This window comes from Bombina bombina, chromosome 8, assembly GCF_027579735.1.
Source record: "Bombina bombina isolate aBomBom1 chromosome 8, aBomBom1.pri, whole genome shotgun sequence".
Classification (NCBI taxonomy): domain Eukaryota; kingdom Metazoa; phylum Chordata; class Amphibia; order Anura; family Bombinatoridae; genus Bombina; species Bombina bombina.
This window is the reverse complement of record NC_069506.1, coordinates 206,206,260-206,226,886: the sequence shown is the minus strand read 5'-3', so window position 1 is coordinate 206,226,886 and position 20,627 is coordinate 206,206,260.

The following is a 20,627-nucleotide window of genomic DNA, read 5'->3' as shown; positions in this document are numbered from 1 at the left end:
TCGTTTACAAACAATATTGCAGCAACATTGATCGATCACATTCGATGCACATTATACACAACTATGCACTTTCATTCATGTTAGCCTGGACGTGTGCTTGTTACGATAAGATCGCGTTTAAGAAATATTGATCACGCATATGAACAAACATTACAAACATGCACTGTATGTGTGATATTTGACACTTTCACATTGAGATTCATTGTTTGAAAATAACATTTCAGCAAACAACAAACGCCCACTGTGAAAGCATTCGCGCCGCTCACATACAAACAGGTGAATACAATCAGCAATCATTACAAACTCACTACCATTGGACTAATTGTACTATAAATCCCCCAAACAACATGGCCAATGCATCACTTGTGATCCACATCAAATCAAGTGCTTACCTTGTTACGCTGTTTTGAAAGATGGATGACGATGACATGGTAGACGCTGCTGGTGCTGCTATTGGCGAACTAGCTGTTGGTCGAATCAGGCAGCCTTGGCGGCTCAGACTGAGACGAAGGGGTCATCTGGTTCGAGGTCCTCGTGTCTACAGGGTGAGACCTACCTTGGAAAACATGAGCGACTTTGAGGTTTATGATAAGTATCGGCTCGATCGCGAACAGCTCATTGGCCTTTACGATCTTCTTAAACCTCATTTGGAGCCACGTATAAGAATAAGGACTGCTGTTCCCGCCATGAGTAAGATGCTAAGCTGTCTATACGTCGTGGCCTCCGGGAGTTTTCAATCCGGAGAACTGTACATGCATGGCCTGGCTCAAGGTACATTCTCTGGGGTGTTTGATAACTTTCTGGACGCCATGGTACGTATCAGTAAGCAATACATAGGATTCCCACAGAATGATGGTGATTGGAGGCGCCTGAAGCGGGAATTCTTTGATATTGCTCAATTGCCCAATGTCTTGGGAGCCATAGATTGTACCCACATTGCGCTGCGTGCTCCAATTGATAACTCGCCCTTCAGAAATCGCAAACATTTTCATAGCCTCAACGTGCAGTATGTTTGTGACGCACAGATGAGGATTATGCATGTGTGTGCGAATTTTGGAGGGGCTTGTCATGATGCCCGCATCCTCTCTCTGTCGTCCCTGTGGAGACAGTTTGAGGAAAGACAAATGCCCCCTGGTTATCTCGTTGGTGAGTATTTGTGCACAACATGGTTAATTAGTTTGACAATTGCCACTGTAGTTTTAAAATTTTTGCGTAATGTTCAGCTATAGGATGCAATTTAACCATATATTTTCCCCCCGCTAATGTCTACTTTTAGTTCAATGCAGATATGTAGCATGTCTTACCTTAAATTCTCAGATAGAGAATGTAATGTAACCATGTAGTTAGCATTTTACACAAGGCTTGATTTAGGAGAAATACGCATATGTAGCATGTCTTAGCTGAAATGGGAAGATATTAGCTAATGCAATTTAACCATGTCATTGTCTCTTTCCGCAAATGTCTTTTAGTTCAATGCAGATATGTAGCATGTCTTACCTTAAATGCTCAGATAGAGAATGTAATGTAACCATGTAGTTAGCATTTTACACAAGGCTTGATTTAGGAGAAATACGCATATGTAGCATGTCTTAGCTGAAATGGGAAGATATTAGCTAATGCAATTTAACCATGTCATTGTCTCTTTCCGCAAATGTCTTTTAGTTCAATGCAGATATGTAGCATGTCTTACCTTAAATGCTCAGATAGAGAATGTAATGTAACCATGTAGTTAGCATTTTACACAAGGCTTGATTTAGGAGAAATACGCATATGTAGCATGTCTTAGCTGAAATGGGAAGATATTAGCTAATGCAATTTAACCATGTCATTGTCTCTTTCCGCAAATGTCTTTTAGTTCAATGCAGATATGTAGCATGTCTTACCTTAAATGCTCAGATAGAGAATGTAATGTAACCATGTAGTTAGCATTTTACACAAGGCTTGATTTAGGAGAAATACGCATATGTAGCATGTCTTAGCTGAAATGGGAAGATAGAGAATAATATTGAACTAGATATTTTAAATTTAAAATAAACATTTGTTAATGGATTATAGTGTACAAAACTTTTTATTGTACTACAAATACTATTTTGAGGATTCTGTTAGAATTATGTTCTGTTCATAATTTATAGGTGATTCTGGGTACATGAGCCGGCCTTGGCTCATTAACCCCTTGCGTAGCCCGACTGATGTGTCTGAGGAGCGCTACAATAGGGCTCATAAGAGAACCAGGGCGGTGGTTGAACGGATGTTCGGGCTCCTGAAGATGAGGTTCAGGTGCCTGGACAGGTCGGGAGGAGCCCTCCAGTACAACCCAAAGAAGGTGGCTAAGATCGTTGTAGCCTGTAGCGTCCTGCATAATATTGCAGAGCGGGCTGGGATGCTGCAGGCCGTCCGGCCGGACAGAAACCTCCTCAGAGATGAGGAGGATGATCCTGTTCTAGAGGGGCCATTCCGGGACGAGGGGCTCAATGTCAGAGCAGACATCATCAACCGCAACTTTAGACGGTAAAGAATAGAAGTTAGACTGGAGTATTATCAATAGATGTGAACTCTAGGGAAATGACAAGTAGAGAATTGTGCAAACATGTTAGGATTGTTCATCAAATGCTAAAAATGTGTTTCATTTATTAATATAGGTGATGCTCTGGCCATTGGGTCCTGTAGCGAGTCTTTGCCACCTGGTTTTTAAAGAGGACATCAGCTGGTAAGTATAAATGTCTGGACTGTTGCTGGCATGAATTGTACACAAATACATCATATGGCATACATTTTATAAACTAGTATTTAGTTTACACATTACTTAAAATGTAAATACTCAGAAAGGGATCCTCTAGCATGACTATGGTTCAATGTCACACATTAGAGGTTTGTTCTGCTCAATATGACTCATCTTCACACTTGATAGAACATAACACAAGATGCTACACAGTAAGCTAGTGACAGAAATTTCTTATGAAATGGGGGGTGGGAGAGGGCTGCAGAAATGATTCACACACTTGTAGTAATTTTGAATAAACTTTTTATGCCATTAGGGAGCTGACTTAATCTAAAGACTGAAAGGGAAGAATTAGAAGCCTGACAGTGAAGATTGCCCAGACTGACAGTGGAAAAAGCCAAGATTGAAATTGAAGTATACCAATGGGATCATGTCTGGCATTATCTTTCAAATCTGCTGACCTTGAAAACCATACAAAGACATGTTCACATGGTAAGTGCCAACTATTTGATAGAATAAGGCTGTTGAGGCATCCTATTGGAGACACTTAGATGATTTTCAAATTTTTAGATGGGATTTCACAGTCCTCTATTTTTGAAATGATGAATAAGACACCTATTGAAGATCAACTGTTTACCCCTGAATTGACTTTCAAAGACCATGCATTATCCAGGTTGGTGTACCATTGCATGCTAGTTAAGAATCACAGGAAGAATGTTGAATATTAGTAGCTTACATACATTAGTCATATTTAGTTCTTAATTAGATATTTAGGGATCACAATCAGACACTTAGATGATTTTACTTTTTTAGATGGGATTTCACAGTCCTCTATTTTTGAAATGATGAATAAGACACCTATTGAAGATCAACTGTTTACCCCTGAATTGACTTTCAAAGACCATGCATTATCCAGGTTGGTGTACAATGCATGCTAGTTAAGAATCACAGGAAGACTGTTGAATATTAGTAGCTTACATACATTAGTCATATTTAGTTCTTAATTAGATATTTAGGGATCACAATCAGACACTTAGATGAATTTCTAATTTTTAGATGGGATTTCAGTCCTCTATTTTTCAAATGATGAATAAGACACCTATTGAAGATCAACTGTTTACCCCTGAATTGACTTTCAAAGACCATGCATTATCCAGGTTGGTGTACCAATGCATGTTAGTTAAGAATCACAGGAAGAATGTTGATTATTGGTAGCTTACATACATTAGTCATACATATTTCATCATTAGATATTTAGGGATCACAATCAGAAAAAGGAATACATATTATAGTTGATATAGAGGTATTTGAATGGACATGAAATATGACATTTATGTTCAACATATATATTATTGAAATGTGATATACATTATTATGTATAATTAGAAAATCAGATTTTTTATTTTATTTTATTACACAATATAATGGGTTTTTTTTATTTATTTTTTTAAATTTAATTAATAAATATCTTTAAAAAATGTTGAACAAAGTTAGAGCATAGACACAAGATGATTGTAAATGTATTTTATGAATCTTTGACTACATGTGTATTAACTTTGTTAAAAAAAAAAATTAAATTTCAGATTGGCATCTGATGACTTCCAGGAATATTTTTTTCTTTTTGGTTCAGAAACTATTAAATTTTAAAATGGTAATAATAAACATTTTAGTATTAAATACACTCTTTGGAACAGATTATAATAAATATCCATATAATCTGTCAATAAAAAACAATTTGACTCCCATGACTGGTAGTTGTCTATTTGACAAGCACATGCATAAGATCAAATAATGCATTAATTGTTGAAAATCCACTGATTCCGAGAATATTACATTAAACTATCTTTTTTAACATTCATTGGGGAGTGAGATCCATCGATGCTTTTCTTTTGAAATTCTTAGATGTTAAAATAATTTCGGATATGTAGTCAATTTCTCAAAAATTATTTGTTTTCACTTTTAAGAAGGGGAAGTGGTTCAATTACATTAAAGTGACAGTGTTGTTGAATGTAAAATTAATTTTATAAGATCTTGTATCTTCCTTAGGTATCTCAAAACATTATTTGCTAAATTATTTTAACTTTTACATTTATAAATGGTAGGTCATTTAACTTGATATTTTTCACAAGCTAGTTATTGGATGGCAGGTTAATCGATTTGATTTTCTAGTGGAGTCATTTAACTATAGTTAATAATATTATGTAGTTTTTAAAATCTTACCTCTTGGGTTAGACATCACATATCTATATATAATTTTCATTCCCCTTTAGTTTATTTTGACAATGTTAAATCAACATTACAAATGTTTTTGTCCTTAAAGGGACATTCACAAAGTATATTGTGTATTGATTTTTAAATAATTCATAAAAGAATTTAAACATATTTAGAAAGTACTACAGAATTACATTCAGTCTTTAAATATACTTTTAAAAAAAAACATCAATGCACATATCTTAGTCAATTACATAAGGTATCTATGTGCAACCAACAATCAGCATCAAAATAGCCTATGTAGATATGTATTTAATCCAAAAATATATATAATTACAATCTAATGATTGAATACCAAAACATATTAAATTGTTCAAATATTATAATCTTATCCAAAATGCATACATAACATATAGCTTAATGTCCCTCTAAGCTGAAGACTCCGAAATACCTCCTTTACAATATATATTTCAGTCAGTGTGTAAAACAATCCAGAAGTTAATCTAAATTTTATTTACTCATATGTTATACTAATTTATCAAAAGGAAGGTGCCTAGGTTTCTGATATTTCAAGCATTATTGTGAAATGTTTATTTAAAGGGACATGAACTAAAAATATACTTAAAGGGAGACAGTTAAAAAATTAATGATTTATACATTCTGAATGAGTATTCTATTTTAAGCAACTTTAAAAATTGTCTCATATTATGAATGCTCATTGTGATGTTGCTATCATTACTTTAAAAATAATGCATTAAATAGATAATTTATTTGCTTCAGTACTCTGGACTGAACTTGTTTTTTTGTGGTGGATTAATTTATCCAACAATCATCAAGGACAACCCAGGTTTTTTTAAACAATTGTCCGTAATCTCAAATATCATTATTGATTTGCAAAGAAAGATAACAAGATAATTGTTAACATTTGAGAATCGGATTAAATTATAACGTTGATTAACATTTCATGCTCAATCTGAATCACCAACGCTAAATTTGTTTGGACAGTGTCCCTTTAAGAGATTTAAATAGTGTATTTACTTCTCTTCCTATCTTGACATACTTTGCTTGAAAAGCATATCGAGATAGGCTCAGTAGATGAAGATTGGTGGATGCACAGAGATGCCTTATGTGATTGTCTCAACCATGTGCATTTAAATTTCTTCTGTTGAGGATATCTAAATACTAAGATAAATTGATTTACATTTTAAAGTCTAAACAATCTTCTATCTCTACAGATCATTTGATACAATTATTTGTTTGTAATGTCTATTTAAAAATAATGACGCCATTGCACAATAACATATATGAGCACTTCAGACAAATACAAGCTCGAGGTTTATTTACTAATAACAAACAAACCTGTAGTTTAACATTTATAAACAGATTATCCAAGTTACTGACCTTATAACCTGAATTTGAACATTCAGAAATATTGCGTGGGAAACGCATCTTGAAACACCAGATTAGCATCTTTAAACATTAGAGTCTAATGTCACGCAATAGCACACAATCAATGTGCATTATGAAATACATTTAATAGAGCAATATCAATACTTCACAATAAGTCAATAAATGGATTTTATGAACAATAAAGACATACAATATTAAATGTGTATTTGTATTAAAGAAACAGACCGTTATTAAACCGAGAAATGTCTACAACATTTAATAATGTGACAGTATTAGATGTTAAAGAGAATTTAATCATTAATATTTAAGGGATCATGGATATTAAATCTGCGTCACACATATCCGCATGACAGGCCCATGAGTTACAAATAAGTCTACATGAAAAATGAAGTAACAGCACCACCATGAGGTATGTGTAAGGAAGTTACTAAGATATGAAACATTAAGGAACGGCCAATCAGAGTTCATCACACAAACACAACTTGAGTCAGGATGGTCTCACAGACATTCTAACAATATTTCAAACTTTTATCCAATCAGATGTACAGATAACTTGTCCCATGGTGCATCTCATGTTTACTTCACCATATTAAAGTCCATTACACGTTGCCATCTTTGTCAGTTCTCTAATGCCTGCAGGCAGTATATATCATAATATACCGGGATTTCTTAGACAACCCAGCAGGCATGTCAGCTCCCAGGTTCACCAAGGAGGAGAGCGCTGCACTGGTCCACGCCGTCAAGGACTTTTATCCCCAGCTGTTTGGGAACAAGAGGAGGTTGACAGATGCGCCTGTTAAGAAGGCCTTCTGGGAGTCTATCACCAATGCGGTTAGATTGGTGTGTGACGTCCAGAGGACCCAGGATCAGATCATGAGGAGATTCGGAGATATGAGGTTGCGGTTAACCAACAAAGTCAACCTCATAAGGGACTGGGTACAAGCCCGTAAAAGAGGTGGCAAAAAAGAGGCCCCGCGGAAACTGTACCTACTCCCTTATGAGGTGACTTTATGCGAGCTCCTCAATCTCCGGGTCCCCAAAAGATTCAGATCCTCGCCATCCTCGGCCTCCTCTTCTTCCCTCCCAGCTGCGGGATCTGAAAGTCCTGACGCGGGGGCCAGGGCAGCTGCTTCTCCGTCCGGTGGCCTGGGAGGAGATGGAGAATCTGAACCAGGTAATTATCCAACTTCATATAATATCTTAATATTTTTTTTTTTATCAAAAAAGGTGTATATAGTCAGATACTAAACCTATACAGATCTCACAACATACACTACATATGATGTTTAGATATCTGATTTTAGATTAGTGACACATGAAATAGGAATGATGTGTCTTGCGCTCTACAGAATATGCGTCACGGAGCGAAAATGGAATTTCGCATAAGTGGCATTGCTTTATACATGTTGGTCAAATGACGGATGCGTAATTCCACTTTGAATCATTGCGCAATGATCGCGAAAATGGAATTGCGCATACACGTTAACATGGCTTTGCTGTAAGTGGCATTGCTTTATACATGTTGGTCAAATGACGGATGCGTAATTCCGCTTTGAATCATTGCGCAATGATCGCGAAAATGGAATGTCGCATACACGTTAACATGGCTTTGCTGTAAGTGGCATTGCTTTATACATGTTGGTCAAATGACGGATGCGTAATTCCGCTTTGAATCATTGCGCAATGATCGCGAAAATGGAATTTCGCATACACGTTAACATGGCTTTGCTGTAAGTGGCATTGCTTTATACATGTTGGTCAAATGACGTATGCGTAATTCCGCTTTGAATCATTGCGCAATGATCGCGAAAATGGAATTGCGCATACACGTTAACATGGCTTTGCTGTAAGTGGCATTGCTTTATACATGTTGGTCAAATGACGGATGCGTAATTCCGCTTTGAATCATTGCGCAATGATCGCGAAAATGGAATTGCGCATACACATTAACATGGCTTTGCTGTAAGTGGCATTGCTTTATACATGTTGGTCAAATGACGGATGCGTAATTCCGCTTTGAATCATTGCGCAATGATCGCGAAAATGGAATTGCGCATACACGTTAACATGGCTTTGCTGTAAGTGGAATTGCTTTATACATGTTGGTCAAAATGAAATGTGAATTATTATATATGTGAAGAATACAGTATTCTTATTTTCAATATTATACATAATAAAAAAAGAAGAATCCAAATAAATTATAACATATGCCCATCAATTGATGAGAATGAAATAACACCAAAAAATAATTAAAGCTACAGTAAACAACACAACTGATTGAAAATAAGAGTACAGGATATATTTATCATGAATTGAATTGAGGAAACAATTAACTCATGGGACTACCAAAGGATTAATAGTTTTAAATTGATTTGCTAATAATGTAAAGATTTTAAACATGGCATGATTTGTATTAATGATATGCAATCCTCATTTAATATATTACAGATATGGATGTTGCTGCTGGATCCTTAAGGCAGGGCATGTCACAGTATGGTATGTCTCATTTTAATTGGCATTTGTCTTAGAAACATGGACAGAACATTACATACTAAATCCACATTGTTCAATATTTATATGTAATGTCCCTTTAATAGATGAAAATTAAATAATTCTTCGGATATCCTTAAATAACTTATTAGATTTGAATTGAATGCTCAATCCCATTCATTACATCAACATATGGAGTAGAGAATTCATTAACACCAACATTGTCAAATCAATATAATTTTATATTAAAGGGATACTGAGCTACAATTATTAATGTTGTCATTCAGATAGAGTATGCAATATTAATAAACATTTAAATATAATACTATCATCATATGTGAAATATTCTATTGTTAAATGTATTTTAAAATCAAGAATGTACGTTTATCTGCATCTCAATTTTGGTTGACCAACCTGGGTTTTTATTGATGATTGGTGGATACCTTCAACAAACAATATTTATTGAATACAATATTGCTTATCTGCCTTTAAGATTAAAATGTAGCAACATTCAAATTATAATAGGAGTCAATGTTAAATCATTTTGAACAGTTTGAACAGAGAAATCAATGATTTAAATAAATCATGTCAGTGTCCCTTTAATAAACAATAGATTCATTCATCTTTACATTCTTTGGATTAAACAATATTGATATATAATTCACATATTCACTGTTGGAGTTACTTTATAGATATCAGCATACTCTAACAGCACCATGATTACATATTTGCACTAATCAATTTGGTTTTGTATTGTGATACATATGTGTTGTGTCCTAAACAAGATTACTGTACATTGCACAAATGGCTCGATGTGCCACATGTGTTTGTTTAGATTTGTCAACAGCTGTTCTTCAAAATGTGGTTTGTGTGTATTCTTTTAAGAACATTGATCAATGGGTATATTTAGATATGCAATAGCATCGTATGAGATGAGTTTGATGTCTAATATAGTCTGAAATTAAACATATGTTCAATACATCATTTTTAACAGAATCCCCTTGATTCAATCAAGCATTTTTTGGTTTAATGACTGCTCTATTCTTCACATTTTCAAGTTGATTAATCTTAAAATTCGATACAGATGTGATTTAGTGATATCCCAAATGTGTTTACTAATATATATCTATATCATTCATAGAGAGAGTTGGTGTGGGGAGCCCACAGGAATCCAGCAGTGACACAGAGCCGCCTTTGCGGTCTCCTGGTAAGTCCATTGACTCATTTATATGTCATTGAAGGTGTATTGGTAATCAATATTATGAGCATGATTCTGATGAAGCATAACATTTGAAACAAACATATAATTTTCTCTTCTGATTATATATTAATTTTCTTTTAATATTGAAAGATTAATAATTACAACTTTATTAGTCTACACATTTGTTATTCAGAAGATGTATAGCATATGTTTGTTTCCATGTTCATTTTTGACAACAGTCATCAAGTGATACACACATGAGAAATCTTAAATGTTCTATGTACTATGCTTTTATGATTTTTAAATTAATACAAACAATACATCGAAAATATGAATCATTGAGAATAACAAATCTAATGTAATTTGTATGCTCCATCAAAATGATGTAAATCATAACTTTGGGTGTGTATATCTTTAATGCAACATTGATGTGTGTCTTTGAACAGTAACATATGTTATAATATCTGTTCTTAACGTGTACACAACATGTTATGTTTTACAGAGATTGATTTAACATATGTGACGGAGGAGGAAGAGGCTGCCTTGGAGTCTAATGGTATGTGAAATATATCTATCATGTTTCCAACATGTTGCTTTATTTGAAATCATTTTATTGAAGACATTCAAAGTCTACAGCTTTTGCACTTTAAAAAGGAATATTATTTGTCTGTTCAAATACACTACTGCCCCCTTTCTATATCAGGCAGCATGAAAATATAATTTTTTTTAAAAATGTATAATTCATGCCATCATTATGTCACATGCATATTCCAGGCCAAAACACAATAATAATGTTATAAATGTACAGACAGTAATTGATATTCATCTGAGTGCCTATATGCATACCATATCCTCATTTCATAATTGTTTACAAATTCAAACACACTTCGAAGTATATTGAAAACATAATCAATTTGAAATGCGTTGATTTGATTTCATGATGTATGAGATGTTAATATATATTTTTTAAATTTTCAGATGGATCCGCCACTTCTGGTCATCTGGTTTCCGCCCCTGCCCAGTCCCCTGACCAGTCACAGACCCCTGCCCATGCCCAGACCCCTGCCCATGCCCAGACCACTGCCCAGGCTCAGACCCCTGCCCATGCCCAGACCACTGCCCATGCCCAGACTCCTGCCCATGCCCAGACCCCTGCCGGCCCTTCCCATTTATCATTTCCTGCCCCTCCCAAAAAACGCCCCTACAACCCCCTTCGCCGCTCTCCCCGTATTATGGCCCGTACAGCTGCCCAGACCCCAACTCCCTACTCCCCAGCTGTACGGCCTACCCCGGAGCAGCAGCTCATCCCTCCCCAAGCCAATCCCATCCCTCCCCAACCCAATCCCATCCCTCACCCCTGTCTCAACCTTCATTGTCCTGGGTGTCGGATTGTCCTTCCCAGGCACAGCTGTAAGTATCATTCAAAATCAACATTATAAGATACTTAAAGGTACACTGAAGGTAAATATTTTCTATTGTGATTCAAATAGAGCATGCAATGTTAATCAAATTTATAATTTACTACTCTTATGAATTATTCTTCATTCTCTTGCTATCTTTATTGAAACAAAGAAATGCCTATAATTAATTTTAAATAGAAAATAATTGTGGACATCATTTCTTTATTGTTGGATGAATGTATCCATCAACCAGCAGGAACAAACAAAGTTGATAAACAAATATGGCCTGCCCTAAAAACCGACATTGTTGCATTCAAAATCTAGCTATAGAATTCTAACATTTAAAGAATATGTGTAATTTTTAAATATTTGCTCTATCTGAATCAGTCAATTAAATATTTAGGTTCAGTGTCCCTTTAATTTGATATCACTACATATACCAATCACCACTACTTGGATCCAACAATTTATGTACAAATGTTTATACATTATCTCTTGTCTAACCCAGTGGGAATGTAATTTCTTCAGGTTGCTATGTTTACACAGCTTGTCCTCAATGCCAAAATGTTTAAGGATAGGTGTGCCTACCACAGTATAATTTAAATATTAAAATTGCTAATGTAAGTACAATGTAAATCCTTTAACAAGATTTGATACACTCAAGCTGTATAAGTGGATCATCGAAAACCAATTAAAGGGGACAACATGTTTGAGTAAACTGTCCCTTTAATGATTTCGGTCTGTCTGAATAACATATTTCATGTGTAAAGAATCAATTTAAACTAATTGATGTAAAGAATGATTTGTCTTTATGATGACAATGTATCTTTGCTTATTTTTTCGTCTGTTGTGTAATTATCCTTAATATTTAATTTATTCTTTATTTTAGGCTGTGACTCAGCATGGCTCATGCTAGAAGGTATAGCAAGAGTAGAGCAGGCCGTGTTGAGGAACGCAGCTGTCCTGAGAGGGATGAACGACACCATGCAGGCCCAGCTCCGGGTTCAGGACTTGACTCTGCGTGAAATCATGCGATTAAGTTCAAGGCCTGAATCTGGAGCTGGACATGCACAGGACGATGAAAAGGATGACCAGTAAGTGGAGTATCTGGAGATGCTCCAAGGTGGCAGATAAGAATCCTCCGTCCACATGTGGATGTTTTTTTTTTATTGTTGCCATTTGGCCTTTTTCAAAGTTTATTGTTGTGCCTGTTGCACTCTTTTACCTTGTCATATGTCTCCAATGGGGCTATGGTGGCCCTTGGCAACTCTCTTCATGGACTGTGATGCACTGTGTTACCTTGTCATATGTCTCCAATGGGGCTATGGTGGCCCTTGGCAACTCTCTTCATGGACTGTGATGCACTCTTTTACCTTGTCATATGTCTCCAATGGGGCTATGGTGGCCCTTGGCAACTCTCTTCATGGACTGTGATGCACTCTGTTACCTTGTCATATGTCTCCAATGGGGCTATGCTGGCCCTTGGTAACTCTCTTCATGGACTGTGATGCACTCTTTTACCTTGTCATATGTCTCCAATGGGGCTATGCTGGCCCTTGGCAACTCTCTTCATGGACTGTGATGCACTCTGTTACCTTGTCATATGTCTCCAATGGGGCTATGCTGGCCCTTGGTAACTCTCTTCATGGACTGTGATGCACTCTTTTACCTTGTCATATGTCTCCAATGGGGCTATGGTGGCCCTTGGCAACTCTCTTCATGGACTGTGATGCACTGTGTTACCTTGTCATATGTCTCCAATGGGGCTATGGTGGCCCTTGGCAACTCTCTTCATGGACTGTGATGCACTGTGTTACCTTGTCATATGTCTCCAATGGGGCTATGCTGGCCCTTGGTAACTCTCTTCATGGACTGTGATGCACTCTTTTACCTTGTCATATGTCTCCAATGGGGCTATGGTGGCCCTTGGCAACTCTCTTCATGGACTGTGATGCACTCTGTTACCTTGTCATATGTCTCCAATGGGGCTATGCTGGCCCTTGGTAACTCTCTTCATGGACTGTGATGCACTCTTTTACCTTGTCATATGTCTCCAATGGGGCTATGGTGGCCCTTGGCAACTCTCTTCATGGACTGTGATGCACTGTGTTACCTTGTCATATGTCTCCAATGGGGCTATGGTGGCCCTTGGCAACTCTCTTCATGGACTGTGATGCACTCTGTTACCTTGTCATATGTCTCCAATGGGGCTATGCTGGCCCTTGGTAACTCTCTTCATGGACTGTGATGCACTCTTTTACCTTGTCATATGTCTCCAATGGGGCTATGGTGGCCCTTGGCAACTCTCTTCATGGACTGTGATGCACTGTGTTACCTTGTCATATGTCTCCAATGGGGCTGTGGTGGCCCTTGGCAACTCTCTTCATGGACTGTGATGCACTCTGTTACCTTGTCATATGTCTCCAATGGGGCTATGCTGGCCCTTGGTAACTCTCTTCATGGACTGTGATGCACTCTTTTACCTTGTCATATGTCTCCAATGGGGCTATGGTGGCCCTTGGCAACTCTCTTCATGGACTGTGATGCACTCTGTTACCTTGTCATATGTCTCCAATGGGACTATGCTGGCCCTTGGTAACTCTCTTCATGGACTGTGATGCACTCTTTTACCTTGTCATATGTCTCCAATGGGGCTATGGTGGCCCTTGGCAACTCTCTTCATGGACTGTGATGCACTGTGTTACCTTGTCATATGTCTCCAATGGGGCTATGGTGGCCCTTGGCAACTCTCTTCATGGACTGTGATGCACTCTGTTACCTTGTCATATGTCTCCAATGGGGCTATGCTGGCCCTTGGTAACTCTCTTCATGGACTGTGATGCACTCTTTTACCTTGTCATATGTCTCCAATGGGGCTATGGTGGCCCTTGGCAACTCTCTTCATGGACTGTGATGCACTCTGTTACCTTGTCATATGTCTCCAATGGGGCTATGCTGGCCCTTGGTAACTCTCTTCATGGACTTTGATGCACTCTTTTACCTTGTCATATGTCTCCAATGGGGCTATGGTGGCCCTTGGCAACTCTCTTCATGGACTGTGATGCACTGTGTTACCTTGTCATATGTCTCCAATGGGGCTATGGTGGCCCTTGGCAACTCTCTTCATGGACTGTGATGCACTCTTTTACCTTGTCATATGTCTCCAATGGGGCTATGGTGGCCCTTGGCAACTCTCTTCATGGACTGTGATGCACTCTGTTACTTGTCATATGGCTCAAATATTCCTTATTTTTACAAGATTATTTCTAAACGTTGTTGATGTTTTCTTACATACTAATAAAAGACATGTCATTGCACGATTCTTTGTCCTCATTCTTCATGTTATTTTTTGAAAGCTCTAGTTTATCTTGTTGATCCTTAAAGGGACCTACCAAAAAAAATTTTTTATAAAAAATCATATATGTAAGACAATTGTAAATGACTTTAAGATTAACATCTCCAATGTAATCTTATTATTTGTCTTTATATATTTTTCTCTTAGCTTTATCATTGTATGATTATGATTAGCATAGTAATTTTTTTATATATGTATATATAGATTGTTATTCGTGTATATATATATATTTCAATTTTCACATCCATGTGTGTATTTAGAAACTCTGCATGAATTGATGCACCTTTAACAAATGATCTGAGGATTGATACAATGATATAATCCCTGTAAAGTGTTCATTTTATTGAAATAGTATTGTCTATGTGTATCCTCTTTTTAAAAACAAAATCATGTCCCTTTAAGTGATGGTGAGCACAATTGTTAATGAATGTATTTCCATTTCTAAAGCGTTTTTTTTCCTTTTTACATGAACAAGGACATATAATCTTATTAATAAACAATCTTATTGTAATGTTGACAGCACATCTATTTCATTTTCAATTCTATCTTATTGTAAAAGTGTAACCAAATAAATCTCTGTGTGTAATGCAAATATTTTAGATGATGAATATTTTTTAACAAATATGTTAACAAAATACTTCTCCTCCCATATATGGCTATAGGTAGGCTGACCATATTTAAACTTGAATAAATGACACGTTTAATCAATCCATGTATAATTATTGTTATTCCAAAACAATAAAAACATATCTTAAAACATCAATAGCATATGTATTTCTCATGTGTATCTTTTAAATGTTAAAGATATACACCATAGCTATAGTTCAAGGGACAGTCAAGTCCGAAAAGATGATTCATGATTTGTTGACATTCCTAGATAGCAATCTAGACACATACTAGTTCCTAAAATATAAATACGTTTCTTAGTGATATGCCAAGCTGTCAACTGAGTCCTTGTATTGGCTGCGGTTTTTCAGCGATCTCGGATGCGCCATGTTGCTTAAGACGTCACCTGCCAGGCTGTCCAATGATTCCTTGTATTGACTGACGTTCTTACGTGATCAAGAATGTGCCTTTTATTGGATGGCGTTTTGACGCGATCAAGGATGCGCCTTTTTTTTGGGGCGTTCTTACGTGATCAAGAATGTGCCTTTTATTGGATGGCGTTCTTACGTGATTAAGGAAGCGCCATGTTAAGACGTCACATGCAAAGGTAAAAAAAAGTCTGATTGGATTACGTAGTCCCGCAATATTTGTTTGTGCACGTTAAACACGTTTGTGACTGCAGCCAATTTTAAAAACCTTGCGAATATGTATTATTTGCATCATGTTACATTGTTGACCCGTAGCTGATAAAGACCACCACATTCTCTTTTGCTGGATGTCTGGTTGAATAAACGAACGAAAGCAAAATGTTTTCATGCATATGATATTTCGAGGCAAGTGCAAATCTCTATAGTCCATGTTGTTTAATATGTTTGTCAACAATATGTTCCTTTTTCAGAAAAATGACTGTTGTGTTTAATGTTAAAGATATCTAATTAATAAATATGCGCTATTGTGTTAGAATAAAGTAATCAATATGCATTTAGCTTTATCATATGCTAAATATATGATGCCGACTTCTTCTAAATGTAATTTCGTTGTATATTTTATTAAAGGTTCATTAGACACTCACATTATAAATGAAATCTTTTAATTTGGTCTCTAGTTAGATAGTCCATTGTTTAACAAATACACGTTTCATTTTGCTTCTGTTCAAATAAAATGTAATTAATTATCAGACTCCTCGCCAAGCCTCTAAGTTTCATGTGAGTACCATCTCCAACTTTCTCCTGTTTTGTGTATGATGGTGTTTTGTCTTGTTTTACGGTTGTAATGGGGGTTCATCTATATTTTCAATAGAGCTAACCCAATTTTCTTTGAAAGTGTTTGAAGCTTTGTAATATTGATATCAGTATATGTTAATCTTGTTGTTTGTAGTAGTGTCTATTACATACAGTTCTGTTAAAAATATAGTATACTGTCCCTTTAATGCAAATGTTGATTTTTGTATCATGTATGAGTTCCACATTGTTTAATCTTCAAATATATTATTGTTAGCATATTTTCACCCCCCCCACTCCTAAAAGGACTTTAAACCATATTCATTGTTAAAACAAATGTCTTTCTAAAAAAAAATTAACACAATAATGTCTCTTTAAGAAAATAGACTTTATTTAACACGTCAATATAAATCTGATTTCAATATTTATTTTTTGAACAAGTACATGTAGATATACCAACAAGCTTCAAATATGTGTTAGCATATGTAATTTTGTTAAAGGGACAGTTTAGAAAACAAATAATGTTTTGCATTATTCTAAAAGTCAATTTTGTAATATCAATGATATAAAATGTTTCTCACCAATTAATCATTTGTCTGTGTTTATTTAAATTTGCTAGCTAAACCTATGAGGTTCGTGTGCTCATTTCTTCGAGCTTGAAGAGTGCATGTAATCATTATACAATTTGACCACTAGAGGGCATTTGGATAGCATTTGTATATGTAAAACATTGTGCTCATACAGCATATTATTTACCATGTATTGATCATTGATATCTAAAATGTTATGTCAGAACAAAAAATAAGTGGTCATTTTTCCTAGTCATAGATACAAGGTTAAGCACATAAGTCACACGTATTTCTCCATGTTTTGTTGTTTCCAACTTGAAAATGCGTAATACAGTGTTTTCTTTGTAATCAATAATTTTCTGACTGTCCCTTTAAGCTGTGTTATTGGCATTCAAACAGTAATATGCCATCATGGATAATTGTAATGGTAATTTTGTTTGCGATTCGGGAAACAGTTTGGACATCACATCACAGAAACCAATCAATATCATGAACAAGGATAGGTATGTGATGATGTGGTTTTCACACACTTATAACCCACACTCTGCAAACAATCTGCCTCCATGGACCCGGTCCCATAGAAGTAGATTATATACAGAGTGTGGTCCACAAGTGTATGAAAACCACATCATCACATACCTATCCATTACACATTAAATAAAAAAAACATTAAAGATGAAAATAAATACTTACTTCCTCTTCCTTCCCCTCTTCCCACGGGGCTGAGGCTCTGGGAGGGGCAACTGCCGACTCCGAAGAGTTCTCCTTGGAGATGTTGTGGGAAGAGTGGAAGGAAGAGTACTGGGACGACCGAGGTGAGGAGGAGAAGATGGCTGAGGAGGAGAAGATGGCTGAGGAGGAGAAGATGGCTGAGGAGGAGAAGATGGCTGAAGAGGAGGAGATGGCTGAAGAGGAGGAGATGGCTGAAGAGGAGGAGATGGCTGAAGAGGAGTAGATGGCCCGGCAGGAGTAGATGGGCCGGCAGGAGGAGATGGCCCAGCAGCAGGAGGCCCAGCAGCAGGAGGCGGACCAGGAGGTAGACCAGCATGCGCCTCCCGGAAAAAATTGAACATCTCTTGGTGCAGATTAATGATTCGGTTTTGGCCTTGTTTGATTCTATTAAGTATGTTTATTATTTGGTTTTGGCCTTCAATTATTTGATTTTGTCCATCAAGAATTCGAGTTCGGCCTTCGATATTTTGTATCCGGGAGTTACGCATCTGGTCTATGTAGTCCAGTAGAACCCGCACCTCCGCTATTTCCTCTTGTTGTGCTTGGCGGGGTACCCGTGCACGGCGGGGTGCCCGTGCATGGCGGTGTGCGGGTCCTTGAGGGTCCTCTGGTTCCGCGGGCTCCTCCTCTGCTTCCGGGGCCTCTTCATCAGCTTCCGTTTCGCTCTTCGTCACGGGGGGCCTCTTCCCTCCGAAGTGGAAATTCCTCCCCACCACTCTCATCCCGGGGAGATGGATGAGGCTGTGTTTCTTGTGCTGCCTCCTCCCCAGACTCTGTATATTTAAAAAAAAAAAATGTATATATTAGCATATTTGCAAATCAAGCTTTAAATGACTTAGCTTACGATACAATTACAAATGCAGAATCATTAATCCACTTTGAAATCTAACAAACAATCAATACGATTTCCGCATTTTCTAAACCGTGTTTGTGATATCTCTGGTCAATCTGAATGTTTTCGCGTTTGTTTTCAGTCTGTTTAAATGCACACCTAACCTATAGCCTAGATAGTGATGTAACCGCAAAGTAATTGAATGCGTGTAAACAACGTTATAGCATTAATCTGATCCTTAAAGGGACATGAAACCCAATGTTTTATCTTTCATGATTTAGAAGCATACATTTATTATCAACTTTCTAATGTACTTTTCTTATCTAATTAGCTTCATTCTCTGGATATTCTTTGCTGAAAAGCATATCTAAATATGCTTATAAGATGCTGATTGTTAGCTGAATATAGCTGCCTCCTGTGATTGTTTCACCGTGTGCATGGCTATTTCTTCATTAAAATATACCTCAAGAATGATTCAAATTAGGTAATATAAGTACATTTGAATGTTTTTTTTTTTTAAATTTTATTTATAACCAATAAAGGGTACAAGGTTACAAGATGTATTTTCAGCCCAACACACAGGGTGAGCCAATAAGGCAGATAAAACAGTACAAACAGCATATTATAACAGACATATATCTTGGAGACCTTACAATAAAGCATCCATTGTCCAGATAAAGAAGAGTTTGTACCACTCCATTGGGGTTTTTACATTATTAACAAATGAACCAACAAACATAAAACAGGGGGGCAAGAGGGGAAGGGGGGGAAAAACAGGGGAGAGGGAAGGGCAGAACGATAAGGGTAGGGGGGAGCACAACGAGTGTATGCAATCCTATAAGTTACTTTTCTGCTTGTCTCTCAGGATAATCCATGCTATGACACATCAACATTAGTGCAATAATAGGTCAGTGATGATCTTCTTGTGATATATCAATTTTTTGCATATGAAAAATGTTAAAAGAGAAGAGTATGAACTACAGGAGGGTAGACGCTGACAGAGAGAGATAACATTCCCAAACACATGAACAGACAAACAGAAAACAGGGGGAGCATGAGGGGGAGGGGGGGGGGGGAACCCGGGGAAGGGAAGGGCAGAGCGATAAGGGTAGGGGGGAACACAGCGGGTATATGCAATCTTATGAGTTACTTTTCTGCTTGTCTCTCAGGGTATTACATGCTATGACATATTAACACTAGTGTAACAATAGGTCAGTGATGGTGTTTGTATGATATATCAACTTTTTGCACATGAAAGATGTAAAAAGAGAAGAGTATGTACTACAGGAGGGTAGATGATGACAGAATGAAATAAAATTCCCAAATATTACATGAGCACACAACTTAAGGAAATATATCTCCTGCAATATAACATGTATTTGTGTCGTTCTCAGACGACGACATAGGATTCATTGATAAACTATGATAAACTATGATAAACTATGTGGGGTCTATGAGAGTGAGGGGGTCTGTACTAAAAAAAACTACTGAGGAGATTGCCAGTACATAATAAAGAAACTGAATAAGTATGCCGATATTTTGGGCAGAGTATAGGCTTGGCTCTTATATTTAATACAAGGGCAGGGGCTAAGCTCCTATTTGTGGCAGTAGCAGAATGAAGGTTAGGCCTGGTGCTTATCTCCCAGGGGAGACATGAGCTGCATGTCGAGATATGTGAGCATATTGTGAGCTGAAAAATAACCCAGGCCGAGACAGGAATAAGGATTCTAAGTAGGATGCGAGACATGTCACATCGCCATGCTGAGCTAGAAGTTATAAACGAACATTTGACCACACCTTAACACAAGTTATGCTCATTAGGGAGGGCTATATACAATTTGGTGTATTACACAAATACTGAATACCGCTGTTAATCAATGTC